At 43.8% G+C, this 17,874-nt stretch overlaps 1 protein-coding gene and 1 non-coding gene across 14 annotated transcripts in view; both read left to right on the forward strand.

Annotated features, from left to right (window-relative positions):
• The window catches only part of PTPRF (protein tyrosine phosphatase receptor type F), a 686,838-nt gene that overhangs the window by 225,337 nt on the left and 443,627 nt on the right, over positions 1-17,874 (forward strand). The window lies entirely within an intron of this gene.
• LOC149316171 (U6 spliceosomal RNA) lies at positions 9,222-9,331 on the forward strand. The gene has a single exon (XR_016280812.1). It is a non-coding gene; the product is annotated as a U6 spliceosomal RNA (small nuclear RNA).

Below are 17,874 nucleotides of genomic sequence, written 5' to 3' on the forward strand. Positions count from 1 at the left end.
ATTCGAATAGACTGTGACTTCTCGGATTGACCCGGACTGGTAATCGGACTTTGCCCGCTGCCGTTTTCCCGGCCGGCATGGCCTCCTTTAAGCGGTGCTCTAAGTGCGGGGTTAAAATCCCCATGTCGGATGGCCACGATTTGCTTGGGGGAGACCCATATCCCAGGCGCCTGCATTCATTGAAAGGCCATGATGTCCCAGGCTTTGAAGAACCGGGACCAGAAACTGAAGGCTTCCCTCTATGAGAAAGCCTTCTAGCCATCGACCTCCTCAGGAGAACCGGCTCCCCAGGTTTCCCATGCTGAGAAGTCGAAGGCCCCGAAGAGGAGGCATGGCGACAGGCAAAAGTCCTCCAAGGAAGAGGAGGACAAAAGGCATGGAGACAAACATAAATCCTCCAAGGAGGCTGAAGGGGCTAGACGGGCCAGGTCGGCATCCCCGAACCCGAAGGTCAGGCGCAAAGGTCCACCGAGCACCGTCTCCGTCCCGCCACCGGACTGTGGGACCGTAGCTACCCCCGTCCCAACACCTGCCTCCAGCTCCGTTCCACTGCAACTGGAGCGGAGGGTCCTGATTGCATCCCATCTGTCCGTCCCGGACGACGACCTTCAGATAGTCACTCTAGACCACAGCTCCGAATCTGAGGGCGAGATACCGGACTCCGACCCTCCTGCCTCGCCTCGCCTCGCCTCGCAGGTTGAGATCACCTTCCAGGGCCTCCCGCCGTGCACGATCTCCACTACGTAGGGACAGGGCTGCTCTGGGCACCGAGGCAGATGAGGCTTTGGACCAAGGCCTAGATGGTCGTGATTTGCCGGATAGGGACCTCTTCGACACCTACCCGGACTTGGTCTATGATCATCACTCTGGACAATACTTTTTGCCTGTAGATGCCTCTCATCTTCGGAAGCACTGCCCAGGACCGACCAGGGTGAGACCTCGCTCCCCTGTGCGCCAGACGACCACTCACAGGTCGGAGGACCTGTTCGCAAAGCGGCCTTCTTCGGAGAGGGACCTCTCCCCGCCTACCCGGCAGACCAGCAGGTCCGTCTCGAGATCTCCATCCCGATCTCGGTCTCCATCTCCATTCCCCAAAGAAGACCAACCTTTCTCATTTGGGGTTCCAGACGCACTGTCCCCGTCGGACAATGTTAGATCTTTTACGGACAGGATCGTCCGTATGGCTGATGCACTGAAGCTGGAGGTGTCTCATCCCGAAGATGATGCTCTCGATCCCGTAGAGAGGCGGATCCATGGCTGCGCTCCTGCTCCTCCTCCTCTGGCCTTTCTTCCATCGCTGGATAAGATCGCCAGGAGATCTTGGGACACCCCGGCTACTATCTTTTCCACTTCCAGGAAAATCGAGAATCTCTACAGGGTCACTCCATCGGGCCCTTCATGGCTGTTCAACCATCCCAAGCCCAATTCTGCCATAGTAGAGGGGTCGCAGACGTCTTTCACTCCTCGTCAGGCCTCCTCCCCGGTGGATAAGGAAGGGAAGAAGATTGATGGACTGGCTAAGAAATTCTATGCTTCCGCCGCACTGGACATCAAGATTGCCAACTATGCGGCGTGCATGGGAGCTTATGTACAGCTCCTCATGGAGAAAATTTACCCTACCATTGCCGAGCTCCCGGACGACAAGAAGCGGATCATGACAGCTCTCCGCAATGAAGTCTACCTGATTGGAGAGCAGCAGATCATCTCGGCCAGACACTCTACTGACTGTGCCTCTAAGATCCTGTCGGGCTCCATAGCCTTTAGGCGCCATGCGTGGTTGCGTTCTTTGGACCTCACTCCACAGGCCAGGGTGGCAATAGAGGACATACCATTTGATAATTCCGGTCTGTTCAATACGGAGACCGATGAAAAATTAAGCTTCTGGTACCATATGAAAACAGCCGCACGGAAGCATGGGATGTCCTTGTCCTCCAAGTTTCCTCGTATGAGATATGGAAGCCAGCGCCCTTGGTACCCGCATCCGCAACACCGGTCCCAACAGCAGGACCGCCAGTACCATCTGCAAGACAGACCACCTCAGAGCCGACCGTCCCAATCTCCATCGGGCCAACCGGATCGGCGTCAGGCGTCCCAGCCCAGATACCAGCAGGACTATAAAAATAAAGATGGCAAAGGCAAGCGCAGGTTTTGAAGTTCTCCAGCGCACTTCGCCCCTCCTTTTTCTGATAGGCTGAAGCCCTTCTATGACACCTGGGCTTCGATTACGACGGACTCTTGGGTCTTAGACATTGTCCGACGGGGTTATGCCCTTGAGTTTCTGGAGCTCCCGCCCACCGGAGCTGTTATTTCCACCTTACCTTCGGACACCCTCCTCGACGAAGTGCGCTCCCTTTTAGACAAAGGTGCTATCGAGCCCGTGGACCCCGCTTGGGCCCAATACTGCTTTTCTTCAAGATACTTTACGGTCCCTAAGAGGGACTCTGGACTTAGACCTATCCTGGACTTGCGTCATTTGAATTCTTTCATTGTTTACAAACGTTTCAGAATGGTAACTCTTGCTTCTATCTTACCATTATTACAGAAAGACGCTTGGTTCGCCACTTTAGATTTGAAGGACGCTTATTTTCATATCTCCATCAGAGAAGTTCATCGCCGGTTCCTCGCCTTCGCCATCGGGACCAACATTTTTCAGTACAGAGTTCTGCCATTCGGCCTTTCTACAGCACCGAGGGTCTTCACAAAGTGTATGGCACCAGTTGTGGCTTACCTTCGCCAGAAAGGGATCACTGTCTTTCCTTATCTGGACGACTGGCTGTTTACCGCGCCGTCCCGAGAGTCACTGCTGCGAGACGTCCGGTTTTCGCTATCCCTCTTACAGGCATTGGGACTTCAGGTCAACCTTCAAAAATCACATCTTTCCCCAACAAGGAGGTTAGACTTTATCGGGACGACACTGGACTCCGAGGAGATGAAGGCCTTCCTCCCTCGTCCGAGGTTCCAGACTCTAAGCTCAGCCTTGAGGGATTGCCTATCCCGAAGAAGAGTTCGGGCACATACGGGCCAGGTGGCTATGGGTCACCTAGCTTCCACAACCTTCGTTACCCCCTGGGCCAGACTGCATTTCAGGCCCCTCCAATCCTGGTTCCTGTCTGTCTTCGATCCGGTGCACAATTCACCCAGGAAGATGCTCGCCATCCCGAGGAAGGTCCAAAGATTCTTACATTGGTGGCTCGAACCCGAGAACGTCTGCATGGGCATGCCCTTCGTACCCCCGCAGCCAGACATCACTCTTACAACAGACGCATCTTTGCTAGGTTGGGGAGCCCATGTCCTAAACTTTACCATCAACGACAAATGGTCTCAGGCAGAGGCTTCCCTCCACATAAATGCTTTGGAAATGTTAGCATTGGAAAAGGCTCTCAGGGCCTTTTCCTACCTCCTTACCAACAGGGTAGTACTGTTGCTCATGGACAATACCACCACAATGTACTACCTCAACAAACAAGGAGGCACAAGATCGAGGTTGCTTCTGGACATCACCCTCCGCATCTGGGATTGGTGCATTGCTCACAACATCTTACTGCAGTGCATCCATCTACCCAGAGACCAGAACGACCGGGCAGACCAACTGAGCAGGTCCCCGAAGGCTTGCCACAAATGGAGGCTCCATCCAGAGGTAGTTGCCAGCCTTTTTCTCCGATGGGGGTTTCCGTCGCTGGACCTCTTTGCCTCTCCTCAGAACACCCACGTCCTGGAGTTTTGCTCTCGGGTTCGAGGACCAGGCTCCAAAGGGGATGCCTTCCAACTCGATTGGAGTCAGGGGCTGCTGTACGCCTTCCTCCCTTTCCCCTATTGACAAGGGTATTGTCAAAGATCATGATGGACCGAGCCGACGTCATCCTAATTTCCCCATGGTGGCCGAGACAACCTTGGTTCGCCCCCCTTCTCCGTCTCTCCAAGGGACTTTACCTCCAGATCGACTACCGTCCCGATCTTCTCTCTCTCCACGACGGGATGATTCTCAACCCCGACATGGAGTCTCTCCCACTGGCAGCATGGAGGATCCACTTCTAACCTCTCTCCCAGCTGACATTCAAACCGTCATGCTGGCGGCCCAGAAGCCCTCCACGCGCAAAGCCTATGGCTACAAATGGGACAAATTCCTGGCGTTCCTCAATGGAAAGGACATGCTACCATCCAAGTTTCCATTTCTATTAGTTTGGATTTCCTTATGTCCCTAGCTGACGCAGGACTATCTTTGAACTCTCTGAAATGTTATTTATCTGCCATCTCCTCTCACTACACGTTTGGAGATAAACCTTCCTTATTTCGGAACCCTTTGGTAAAAAGATTTCTCCGGGGGTTCAATAACCTCCACCCGCCTTGCTCTTCTCCTGCCCCGGCTTGGAGTCTGGACTTGGTTCTCTCTAAGCTAACCTCCAAGCCCTTTGCGCCCATGGCGACAATGGACTTGAGACTGTTGACATGGAAGACAGCCTTCCTGGTGGCCATCACCTCTGCCCGTCAGGCCAGTGAACTCTGTGCGTTACGGGCTGACCAGCCCTATCTCCGTTTTCACAAGGACAAGGTAGTGCTTCGGACTGACATCACCTTCCTGCCTAAAGTGGTGTCGGCCTTTCATTTGAATCAAGACATTGTACTCCCAACTCTGGCACCGAACCCGTCCACTGACGAGGAGCTTCGCATTCATTCTTTGGATGTCAGAAGGGCACTGGCATTCTATCTGCATAGAACCTCGGGTTCGAGACTCTCCAACAGACTCTTTGTTTGCTATTCGAAGGCAAAAGAGGGGCTACCCGTTTCATCTCAAAGATTTTCTAAGTGGGTTTCAAACACTATTTGCTTCTGTTATGAACTCGCGGGTGCTCCTCCCCCGGAACGGGTTCGGGCCCATGCAACTAGGGCGGTAGCAGCATCCTCAGCCTTTCTGATGGGGGTTTCCCTGGAGGATGTCTGCAAGGCTGCTACCTGGTCCCAGCCACTGACATTCATTAGACACTATAGGCTGGATTCCAGGGACAAGGAGAGGGCAGCCTTTGGGAGGGCAGTGTTGCTTTCAGGTTTACATTGAATACACAGACAGTTACAGGATTGGTTGCATTGTTTATTCTGTGTCAATAAATTTGGTTTGTTTACATGCTTGGACACTCCCTCCTCCTTTGACTTTAGCTAGCCAGTCTAACCCATTTGTGTGATTCGCAGAGACCACGAAGAAGAAGGACAGGTTGCTCACCTGTAACTGTGTTTCTTCGAGTGGTCATCTGCAAATTCACACAAATCCCGCCCATCCATCCCCTCAGTGTCCCGCTCATGATTCTTGCGGACGTTGCCGTCGCGCTGTTGCGGCTCATTCGGAACTGAAGGAGAGCGGACCGCTAGGGGCTTTATATAGGGGTGGGCGGAGTTACCGCCAAAAAGTTGCAGAAAGTTACTTTGCATTCTGCCCAGAGATTCTAGAAGTTTCCGAGTTTTGCTGCGCAGGCGCAGATTAACCCATTTGTGTGAATTCGCAGATGACCACTCGAAGAAACACAGTTACAGGTGAGCAACCTGTCCATCTCAGTACAACACAGAAGATTTCCATCTTGTCTAAAAGAAGCTGTGGTGAGGACTGAAAAAAACCTCCTTGGATTTTACTGCAGAACTATTGGACAGTCTCCAGTATCCCTTTTTTGGCGGTAAGGTACTGAAATATGTGATGGCCTTCTAGCTTTAGAGGTTTCTATATGAAATAGATTATCTACATTCATTTCAACATGGCTTCAGGTATGGATATGGGACAGAAAGCTTTGGTCTCCTTGGTAGATGACGTATACAGGGAACTAGACAGGGGGAGTGTGTCCCTGTTGGTTCTGCTTGACTTCTCTGTGGCTTCTGATACCATCAACCATGGTGCCCCTCTGTGTCGCCTCTCTGGGATGGGGTTCAGGGACACTGTTTTACGAGAGAGAGAGACTCAGAAAGTGGTGCTGGGGGGGGGTGCCTGTTTGACCCTGGCCAATATCTGTGGTGTCCCTCAGGGCTCAGTTCTCTCCCCCGTTCTGTTTAATATTTACATGAAATCTCTGAGAGATGTTATTGAGAGTTTTGGGGTCAGTGTCATCATATGACACACTACTTTATCTGTCCTTTCAGTCTGATTCCAAGGAAGCTGTTTCTGTAATAAATCAGTGTCTACTGTTAATAATGAAATGGATGAGGGTAAACCAATTAAAACTTAATCCAGACAAAACAGAGTTCCTCTGGGTAAATTGGAAGGCTGTTGGGAAATAGGGATTCAGCCTGTGCTGGATGGGTTACACTCTGCCTGAAATCTCAGGTTCATAGCTTGGGTCTACTCCTGAACTTAGATCTGAACCTGGATGCCCAGGTTTCAGCTGTGGGTAAGAGTGCATTTCCACAATTTAGTTAGTTATAGATCCCTTTTGCATGCACCTGTCAAACCAGGTGTCACTCATCCTGTATCACTGCATTTCATTTTTACTGTCCAAATGTAATAACCTACATTTCTCCCTACTGAAATTCATTTCCCCCCCTCCATTTTTGGCCCAGCTTTCTAACTTGTTAAGGCCATTTTGTAAGCCTGTGATGGTGGCAGGACTGAGAGAAAGCCTCCCCCTGAAGATCTTAGTAATAATAATAATAATAATAATAATAATAATTTGTATTTTCCCACCTCTCCCAGGTGGATCGAAGCGGGATTACAACCTAACAGTAACAATAAAATACAAGAATAAAACATATAATTTCAAACATTAAAACAGTTAAAAACAATTCAGTCACTATTTTAAAGATAAAATGTTCTGATCCTGGATAGCAGAGTGAATGATGTCATTACAGATGATTGGGTAGATAGGCTTGCTGGAAGAGATCCGTCTTAATTGCCCTCTTGAAATCCTCCAAGGAGGGTTTCAAATACCTATATGGGCCTCGACACATGAGGCTTTTTTTAGAACAGACGCTCAAAGGAAGGAAAATTGGTTAATATACAAAAATATCTTGGAAAAAAACAAAAAACGGACATGAATTAGAAACACTTGAACAAATAAGAGCAAAAGGATTTAATTGTGGTTGGTTTCTGTATTTTCAGATGAAATCCAGGATTATAGAGGACCAAAAAACAATAGGCATTATGAATGGGAAAACGGAATTAGAGGAAATTATATGGTCAGACAAACCAGCTCTTTTATCGAGGATATATAAAAAACTATTAGAAATATATACAGAAGAAGATCTAATAAAAGAAAATATGATTAATTGGGCCAAAGATTGCGGGCATGCATTATTATTAGAGCAGTGGGAGCGATCCTGGAAAAAGAGGATGAAATACTCAAGTAGTCAGGATATTAGAGAAAACTTTTTTAAAATCATATATAGATGGCATTTATCGCCCGACAAAATAAGTAAGATATATGGCACGGGAGAAAATGCATGCTGGAAATGTGATAAAGAGAGGAGCACCTTTTTCCATCTCTGGTGGTCATACAAGTTTGCTCAAAAATTTTGGAGGAACATATGCAATGAGATAAATGAAATACTGGGTGTGGAACTGAAATTTAAACCAGAAGTTTTACTTTTAAATATGTTAGAGTCGAAAGTAGAGGAAAAATATGAAAATATTATATTTTACATGCTGGCCTCGGCTAGATTGGTATATGCAAGATACTGGAAAATCAAGAAGGAAGTGCATATAGATGAATGGATTATCAAATTATTAGATATGTTGGAAATAGATATCCTGTCAAAAAAATTGAATAGAGAAGCAAAAGACATTAAAACGGATAAATGGGGAAAAAGAATAGATGACATAAAAGAAAAGTGGGGTAAAGACTCAGGTATAGAACACATGGAAATATACTGAGAAATAGAACAAAATTTGGATGAAGCTGCAATATTCTGTAATATTTTCTAAAGCATATCTATATGTATAGCTATAAAGACTTTGAAAGAGAAACTTGTATCATTTTGTATTATATTATGGAATGTGATATAAATATTACAAATACATTAAAAGGCTCATATATAGTTGAAGGGTATGCATTAAGGTACGAACAAAGTAAAAGAAGATATACAGTTAAGATACAGGATTTATGAATCAGCTGCCCACGGATATTCCGGTTCTGTACTAAAAACCACGTCAAGTGTATTACCAGCACAATGTGTAGGACCCGAGACTAATTGGGACAGGCCCATGGTAGTCATGGTATTTATGAACTCCCGAGCTGGACCTGTCAGATCTGATAAGCCAGCCTTGAAGGGGATGTTGAGGACCCCCAGGACCAGAAGCCTGGGAGACTCCAACACCAGCTCCGAGACCAGCTGTGTCAGCTCGGCCAGGGAATCTGTTAGGCAATGGCGTGGACGGTAGACCAACAGAATCCCCAGACTGTCCCTAGCCTTCAGAGTCAGGTAAATACACTTGATGTGCTTTGTTTTCCAGATAGGTTTCCTGGTCAGGGTGAAGATAGATTTATGGACCAAGGCTACTCCTTCCCATATGGGGAGATAAGGGCCTTTCAGATCATAGAATCATGGGATTTGAAGAGGCCACAAGAACCATCTAGTCCAACCCCTGCCATGCAGGAAGATAGTCTGGACCTAAGCTGTATAGGGCTTTATAGGTCATGACCAGTACTTTGAATGGTGCCCAGAAACAAGCTGATAGCCAATGAACCTTTTTCAGCAAGAGAGTTGTATATGCTCCATAACAGGCCCCAGCCAGCATTCTGGCTGCCACATTTTGAACCTGTTGAAGTTTCTGAACAGTTTCTAAAGGCAGCCCTATGCAGAATGTGCTATAGCAATCCAAACAACTGCTTGTCTCACTGTAGCCAGATCTGGAATCTCAAGGAATGAACACAGCTGATGAACTAGTTTTAGCAATGCAAATGATCTCCTGGCCGCTGCTGATACACTGGATGCAAGCTACAGGAAAAGAGATTCCACCTCAACATTAGGAGGAACTTCCTGGCAATAAGGGCTGTTCGACAGTGGAACACACTCCCTCAGAGTGTGGTGGAGTCTCCTTCTTTGGAGGTCTTAAAGCAGAGGCTGGATGGCCATCTGTCGAGGATGCTTTGATTGAGATTTCCTGCATGGCAGGGGGTTGGACTGGATGGCCCTTGTGGTCTCTTCCAACTCTGTTTCTATGAAATAAATATCTATTGACATCTGTTGGTCTGTCTGTCTGTCTGAAAAAAGGACCCGTGGAATGATCTGTATGTTTTAAAAGCTGCTTTGTTCTTTGCTGCTTTGAAGGACATATACTAAAATAGGAATGAGGTGAAGAAGATTAGTATAGCCCCAATACAAAGCTGACATGCAGATTTGAAAAACATTCCATATGAAAACCACTGTTTTCATTTCAGAGTATGGAAAAGTGCTGATGCATTTAGATGTTAGGATTATTACACTGGAAAAATAAGGTTCTTGATGCATTATTACATGTGGTTTTTAGATCTGTGAAGCAAAATGTCCCCCTGGAGAAACTATGCTGTTGTAAATATTGTAGGTAGCTTTTGTCTACTGGTGTTGTGTTTTTCCCCTGTTTTTGTTTGAACCCCTGGCCATGTTACCTAGTTCATGAGAGGCCATGGGAAGAAATCAATCGTGCTGGATATATTTAAGAACTACTGCCAGTCAGATTAGATCAGTGGTGCACAACATGAATTACTCTGAGGGCTGCTTCTATATATTTATTAACTCAGGAGGGCCACACTGCTATATTAGCAGCAGAAAAGTATTTTCCTTGCATTTTTAACCCATTCTGTGTCATATCCTTTTCTTTGCTGCATTCCATCACGTGCTCTTTGTTATCTCTGTAGCCCTACCTGTCAGCTAGCTCCCTTTCTCATGCCATCATATGTATCTCTTACCATTCCATCTTGAATATAAGAGGAACCCTCCTTGGTAAGTCCAAAGTCTGTGCAATTGAACAGTCCGTTCTGACTGTGGTTAGTCAGCTGTCCTCAGTAAGACTATAGACAGAGCATGCAGGTCATGTCCACTAACTGTCTACTCACACCATTCATAATTTTAAAAACCTCCATCATATTGACCTTTTAGGTGCTTCTGGTGTGTGTGTGTGTTGCTATGCAAAAATTTGGGAAAGCACCATGAAATTACTGACCATGCATATTTCCTACAACATCAGCGTTTGGAAGAGTTTCAGGTGGTGGAGAGAGAAGAAAAGGATTGAAAATGTGCATGTCAGAAAAGAAAACAGAGGGAACATGATCTCACCTGGCTCTTGTGCCTTGCCTAGTCCTTTTGTTTGGGAAAGAAGTATATGCTGGGAAGGAGGCTCTGCTTGGGCCCTGCTGAGATAGCTAATTTACAGCAAACCCTCTGTAGATGAATAGTGGATTACTGATTGAGATGTAAAAGTTAGTGGTTGCAAGTGTACTCTAAAATTCCACTGATATATTTTAAATACATTTTTGAAGGCCCTGGTTGACAGAAAAGTGCATTGGCATGGGCAACTGCAAAGGGGATAGAGGCTCCCCCTCCCCACTGCTCCTTGTACAACAAGAAGTTATGAGATTTCACTTCTGGTTAACAGAAGTTGAAATATTTGGGGACTGATGTTTATGGGACATTATTAAAGTTGACATTACATTATCAAATATTACCAGAGCTTAGGGTGTTCTTTGTTTTTGTTTTATTTTTTTGGTACGAGAATTACTTGGGGCAAGGGATCTGCACTATCATACTTTCTATGGCAATTGGGGGGGGGGGGGTTGGCTAGGAAAATACCAATTTGGCAGGAAAGTCAGGGGGCTTTAAGAGTCTCCTGGGAAGTGTTGAGGCCATATTGTCCATGCCACACTTTCCACAACTCTCCTGTATATAAATAATCATTTCAGATAATAATGAAAAGACACACTAGAAACATAGGGTTGACTTTTCTGTTCTAAATTTCTCCTTGGTTTGGCTCATGGACTGTCAACAGCCTTTGCTAAGTTTGCTTTCCCAGCATGTTTGTATTGTATTCCACAAACCCAATGCACCCCTGGTTTCTAGGCTCAATAACTCCTTCAGGTTGCCTTTAGGCAAGGGTTGACAATTATGGGCCACTGAATGTTTTTGAACTACAATTCTCAACATGGCTGTACTGGCTAGGGCTTCTGGAAGTTGTAGGCCAAAACATCTGGACAGCCACAGTTTCCACCTCTGTCTTAAGGATATTTTTCCATTCTTGCTTTCATTCCTGACCTGTGAATTTTTGCCCCCCCGCCCCCGCCCCCGCCCAAGAGATTCTCTTACATCTGAGTGGATGCAACCTCAGTGGCTTTATATACAGTCGACCCTTGTTATCCACGGATTTTTTATCCATGGATTCAAGCATCTGTGGCTTGAAAATATTCAGAAAATTCATAAATTCCAAATAGCTAAAAGAGACACCATTTTGTTATGCCATTGGATTGAATGGGACTTGAGCACCCATGGATTTTGTTATCCACGGGGGAAGGGGAGTCCTGGAACCAAACCCCAGAAGATAAAAAGCACCCACTGTATTTCCAGGTCATTTGATACCAACAGCTGCAGCTGTGTTACAGGTAGTGGTGTTGCTTAGATGTTAAGGGTGCATCTCCACTGTAGAAATAATGCAGTTTGTCACCACTTTAACTACCATGGATCCACACTACAGAATCCTGGAATTTGTAGTTTTACAATGTCTTTACCCTTCTCTGCCAAAGCATGTTGATGCCTCACAAAACTAAAAATCCCAGGATTCTTTAGGATGGCACCATAGCTGTTAAAGTTATGTCAAACTGTGTTATTTCTACAGTGGAGATGCACCATTAGTTATTATGGTTGTCTACTGTGTCTTTATGTAGATGTGCCCTTCCTAACTAGCTAAATTATGATTTAGAAGCCAAGAATGAATAAGACTCCATGCTTCCACCTTGTACCTTCTCACAGTCTGAAGCTGATTACACACTTAGTTAATAAATTGAAATTGCCAGAGCTTGTAATGTTATGTTTGAAAATAAATTCAATAATGTTGATTATTAGAAATTGGAAATTGAATTCACTAGCTTAATTCACTCAATTCACTAATAATTGATTTTTTGAATTTAGTAAGTTGTCATTTTAAATTGTTAGACTTGGGCCAAGTCATGGGATTTACAGACAGTGACATGGAGGTCATTACTCTTGATCATAGGGAAGTATATTTCCTTACTGGCTCTTTCAACTGGCTATTTTTGTCTATTTAAGGTTGCCTTTGTCCATCTGGAATTTTCCCCACTTGGACTACAAAGCTCATAATAGGATTGTTGGCTGTAAATCATGGAAGTTCAGCACATCTGAGAACTGTTAGATATGGGAAATCTGTCCCAAAATCAGTTCATCACTCATCTTCACCACTCTTTCCTTACTATCCCTACCAACACATTCATTTCACTCTCTTCAAATGCCTTGTTTTTTAAAGGTTAGTTGGGAGTGATTGATTTCACTTAGATCCACTGCATGTACAGTAACAAGTGGATAGATACAAAGATTGGCCCTCTTCCTCCCAAAAGTTTGCAAACACCTTCCTTCCATGCAAGCTCATTGGTGGACATTATGAAAGGATCCTGGCTGCTTGAGACCATTGGTATCTGCTAAGGAAACAAATCAGTTTCTCTTAACCCCCATTCCCTTCCAAGACTCATTTTACTCACCTTCTTTTCTATTCTTGTTCTTTAAATTCTTGCTCCCCAAGCAAACCAGCTGACCTGGCCTCCAAAATGTTCTTTCTATTCCCCCTTTTCCCTTCTGCTGTAGTCTTAAAGAAATCACACAGATTAGTCTGCCTAACAATAAACTTACAGTTCTAATATGTTTTCTCCTGAGGCAGCAGGCCTTCCAGTTTTACTGAATGTGACAAAGGGAGAGACTCCTTGCCTTACAAATTCTAATAGCCTTATTTACTAAAGTTTATTGTAAGTTTCAGTATTAACTAGGGAATCTAGAAAGTTAGATAAAGTCATGGAGAAATAAATAATGAATCAGTTAATACCAAGCACTGAACATTTCACATAGTTCACTGTTTGTGATTTAGGAGCTATCTGAAGTTTAATTAAACCAGATGCAAGAGCTTAAGAAGGGAGAGAGGCTGGAGAACATGGTCCTGTATTTTCTTCCTGACTTCTAAATGGTGAGTTAGCTAGTCTTGGAACTGTGTGTGCAATCCAGTTTTGTCTTTCAGCCTGGGCTTAATACTGGCCAGAAATTGAGGATGTCATCTTGCTGCAAGTCTAATATCTGTTGCTACTTATTAAATGATGTTAGTATGCATGGCGTATGCTTCCAAAGTAGTAATTTTTAATTTTATTCTTTCCAATTTAATATGAGCTTTTTAATAATGTACAACTTCAGAGATAGAAGCAATGCATTTGCATATGCCAGCTACCCACCATCAGGTTTGTGTCTTTATACATCCTGTGCTTTAGTATCAAAGCCTGTTTTGTTGTTTTTTTATTTAATAGCACCCAAAGGTGCGCTTGGCACATCACAGAAGGCATAAAGAGACACAGTTTCTGTACTAAAAAGCTTGTAATCTAAATTTAGGATTGACGTAATGTGTTTGGATGAGAAAAAGTGCTTGTGGTGTGTGTGTGTGTCTGTGTGTGAGGTGGGGAGAGGGAGGAGAATGAGCTCTGCTGGAAAATAGGTTGCTTACTTATTTGCAAAGCTGCTGTATATGCCCGAACAGGGGAAAAAATTGGTTGTTGAAAACTATCACAGTTAATTGACTTGTAATAACTTAAAGGAGTAACATCTTGCGAGAGAGATTGGACAATTAGAAAAATGTTCAAACCTATTCTGCTTTGGAAAGGGCATTTCTTGACTCCATCTGTGAGAGCAGCTGTCAGGAAAGAGAAGATGGGCCCCAGAGCAGTTAGAGGTGATCTTCTAATGTTGTAAGAAAAGAAGTGAGAAGTAGTAAAGACTATGAATAAGGCTTTAATAAGATCTTCTAGTCATATGTCCCACTTCTCAGAACAGAGTCAGGGCTGTCAGAGGACAGTTCTCTGTTTGAGGGCATCCTCTGTATGAAGGGATGTCCATTTTGAGTCAGGTTTAAAGATCAAGAAATAGGAAGCCAGGAGAGCAGCAGTCTGGATGTTGCTCTGCTTGAATTAGCATTGGGGAAGAGACTGAATGAACTGGCACATGGTTACAGTCTTCTTTACTGTGATGAGATGTATTTTATTTCTATTGAAATCATAATAATTATTTCTAAATTTGTATTGCCCAGATAAATCACCTTTTTCAACTTCTGTGGAGATTTGTATCCCTTTATTTTTTTTAAGCAATGCATAAGTAGTCATCGTAAACATATTCATACACTTAGACCATCTCGGCTTTCCCCATCTCTTGTTGTCAAATTTAGTGGTGTTGTGTAGTGTTCTGTGTCCTGTTGTCAGCTTCTGTGATCTTAGCAGCATCTGACTGGTACAAGGCTAGTTCCCATGTGCAGTGTTCTGTAAGAAGATGAGCCCTCCCTTTGCCATCTACGTCATCAGACCTCGGAGAGAAAGACTTGTCAGCTCCAGCAGGCCTGGCCTAAAGGAAGAAGGAGAGCCCTCCCTCTAGTCCATCTGCCATGGTCCAGGCCTCAGAGGGAGAGAAGAATTGCTGGACCTGATCCCCTTCTCCACCACCATTCCCTTCTCCTTTTAATAATACAATAATAATAGGATTTATTTATATACCGCCCAATCACTGGGAATCCGAGTGGTTTACAACAGAGGGGATAATTTTGTGTCGTGTCTTCTTAGATTGTAAGCCTAAGGGCAGGGAACCGTCTAATTAACCATTTTGTAAGCCGTTCTGAGAGCCGTTGTGGCTGAAGAGAGGTGTTTAAATACGCTAAATAAAAATAAATAAATAAATAAAAATGCCTGAATCCAAGTATCAGGTTAATGTTAATTAATCTTTGTTGATGCTGATACTGTGTTTTGGTGTACATAAAGTCAAAGTCTCACCCTGAGATCTTCAGATATAGGATGAGATAAAAATATTTTAATTAATAAATAAACAAATACAGTCGGCCCTTCTTATCTTCAGATTTTTTATACATGGATTCAAGCATCCATGGTTTGAAAATGTTCAACAAAAGTATAAATTTCATATATCAAACATCGATTTTCCATTTTATAAGGGACAGCATTTTACTATGTCATTATATTTAATGGGACTTGAGCATCCACGGATTTTGTTATCCACAGGGGATCTTGGAACCAAACCCAGCATATAACAAGGGTGCACTGTATATTCAGGGATAGAAGGTTATGTCACGTTCCTGAGCAGCTTACAATGTGCTGCTGCATATAAAATCCAGATCTTATGTACATTTGAAGTATCTGACTTTAAAGCAGGATGGGAATCATATGGTTCTTCAAATGTGTTGTTGTTGTTGTTGTTGTTGTATGCCTTCAAGTTGTTTCCAGCTTATGGCAAACCTATCACAGGGTTTTCTTTGCAAGGTTTTTTTCCAAAGAGTTTGCCTTTGCCTTCCTTTGAAGGTGAGAGAGTCACTGCCCAAGGTCACTGAGTGGGTTTCCATGGCTGAGTGGGGATTCAAACTCTGATCTCCAGAGTCATAGTCCAATGCTCAGACCACAATACCATGCTGGCTCTGCCTCTAGATGCGACCAAACTGCTACTCCCATCATTCCTCACCATGGATTATGATGGCTAGAGCTGGTGCCCATTGAACAACATTAAGAGGGACACTTGATTCCCTGCTGTGCTTTAAAAGTAAACTTGAAAGGGAGAGGATGCTGCTGCTAAATCTCAGGACTGTGAGATATAAATATGGCTTCAATGGCTTGGGGCATGGCTTCATTCCCCTGATTAACTCTTAAACATTGCAGAATAAGTTCTGCAGTCTAGCCCAATAAATTACGCAGATACATATAGCACTTCAAACATTTCTTGGCATTACATAAAATTCTTGGGTTCAAGCTTTATTTCCTTTGAAATAAATACAAAACCACTTAGTCTTAGACCTTTATGTTAATCTAACCCAGTGCTGTTTTGTCTGATTGGCAGTAAATCTCCCAAGGCTTTTAGGAGGGGTCCTTTTAACTGAAGATACCATATATTAAATTTGGAGTCATCTCCATGTATTTGCTATGAATTCTTGAACCTCTTCAGTTCTTGCGGTGTGGATCATCTCTTTGAGGAGGGAGTTGAAATGAGGACTATTTAATGATAAGAGACTGCTAAAGGTAGGTGTGCCACATCCATTGATCCTTTCTGTATCTTTTAAACCTTCAGAAGGCAAGGGAAAGGATGCTGCTGCCTCTGTCACCCAGTGCCTCTGTATAATGTTTCACTCTGCAGTGAAACAAAATTGACTATAATTGTTGGTTAAAAAAAGATTGGAAGAAGAAAGGAATAGAAACTTCAGGGCCCGTACCTTTTCTTCCTCCTGTCTCAGTATTTTAAAAGCTATAGGCAAATTCTCCGGTTGCAATATTGCAGTTATATAGTGCAGGGAAAATGGGATACAATAATTTTGGTTAGTCCATCTGTCAAGAGTATCAGTGCTGACACTGAAACATTGATGTCTTAGCTTGTATTTGGAGTTAGCTTCTGCACTGGGACTGCGGCAACTCAGAATTCCTGTAAAGCCTAAACTTCTCCTGCTTAAAATCCCATAGATGTGCCATGGATGGAGGCAAGATTAGTAGGATGGGAAACTGGGGATTCTAGACAAGCTTTTCTTCTCTGAAGCATGTGCCAGTACTCCGCTCCTCCCCAAAATATAATATTTTTTGATCTTTTGAAAGATTGAAATCCAAAGTATCCGTCAGCTCCCTGTAGACTAATTTGTGGGTAAGGCCAGAGCCAGTATAAAGTCCTTTGCAGAGAGAATGGAAGAGGCCATCTGTCAGTGCTGTTCCCTGTTGCTTACCCAGTGATTTGTGGCATGTGTATGCATGTGCGTTTAGTTTAAATTGAACCTATCATCTCCCAGATATCACAGTAAAGTGGAATATGGAATATGGATATTATGTGGCTGCTAGTGTTTTAAAAAAATTCTTGGAAATACAGAAAGTAGAGGTTAATTCCTGGAACCTTTCCTCTTCTTTTCCTTATCTTGGCCTTATTTACTGTGAATGTATACAATTGCTGTTAATTCTTCATAACATGTATTTGTGTGATCATGCAAATGCATAATTTTGAAAGAGAGACTCAATTTTGAAGACTGATTAGCAATCTGCTTTCTTTTTCAGCTGAAGGTTGGAGGCAGAAGTCCAATTCTCTGTTTATTTTGAAGAGGGAATTGGAGGTTCTTGTTTTCCTCAGCTATTAGATAAGCAATTTGACTAAATAGCAGTTTTAATCAGGTTTAATGACGTCTTCTCTGTGTGTAAGAGTCCATAAGATATTTAAGTATAAAGGTCTGTTGTAATTAGTTAGGTTATTAAATTTGTTTACAGATCATAAGGTATGGCTTTCCTTTGATAACGGTGTATCATTGACCTTTATTCTTAGTTAAAAGTTAATTAGGGAATACATAACAAAGTTATCCCTGTTGCTGGTTGGGATATGTTCCACTCTGCATGCTTACTGAAGGGGAATATTAAGATATCCAGTTTTAATGCACCATGGATAACAAAAACAATGTGTGCCTGTTTTCAGATGCACTAGGTTGTACATCCAAAGAAGTCTGTTTCTATTCATGAAAGCTCATGTGGAAAAAAAATTCTTAAAGGTGCTGCCAAATTTTCTTTCCCCCCCCCCCCCCTCATTTTCTTCTCCTTCCTTTCCCCTTTTTACATTATGTATGACTGTTTGTGTCCTGTTTTATGAGTGAGCTGCTGGTGGTAAACAACACCTAACACAAAACTTGTCATGTGGAAACATGTTTTGTTGTTGTGTGCCTTC

This window comes from Sceloporus occidentalis, unplaced genomic scaffold (assembly GCF_023333645.1).
Source record: "Sceloporus occidentalis isolate IW3139 unplaced genomic scaffold, rSceOcc1.0.p SCAF_3, whole genome shotgun sequence".
NCBI classification, from domain to species: Eukaryota; Metazoa; Chordata; class Lepidosauria; order Squamata; family Phrynosomatidae; genus Sceloporus; species Sceloporus occidentalis.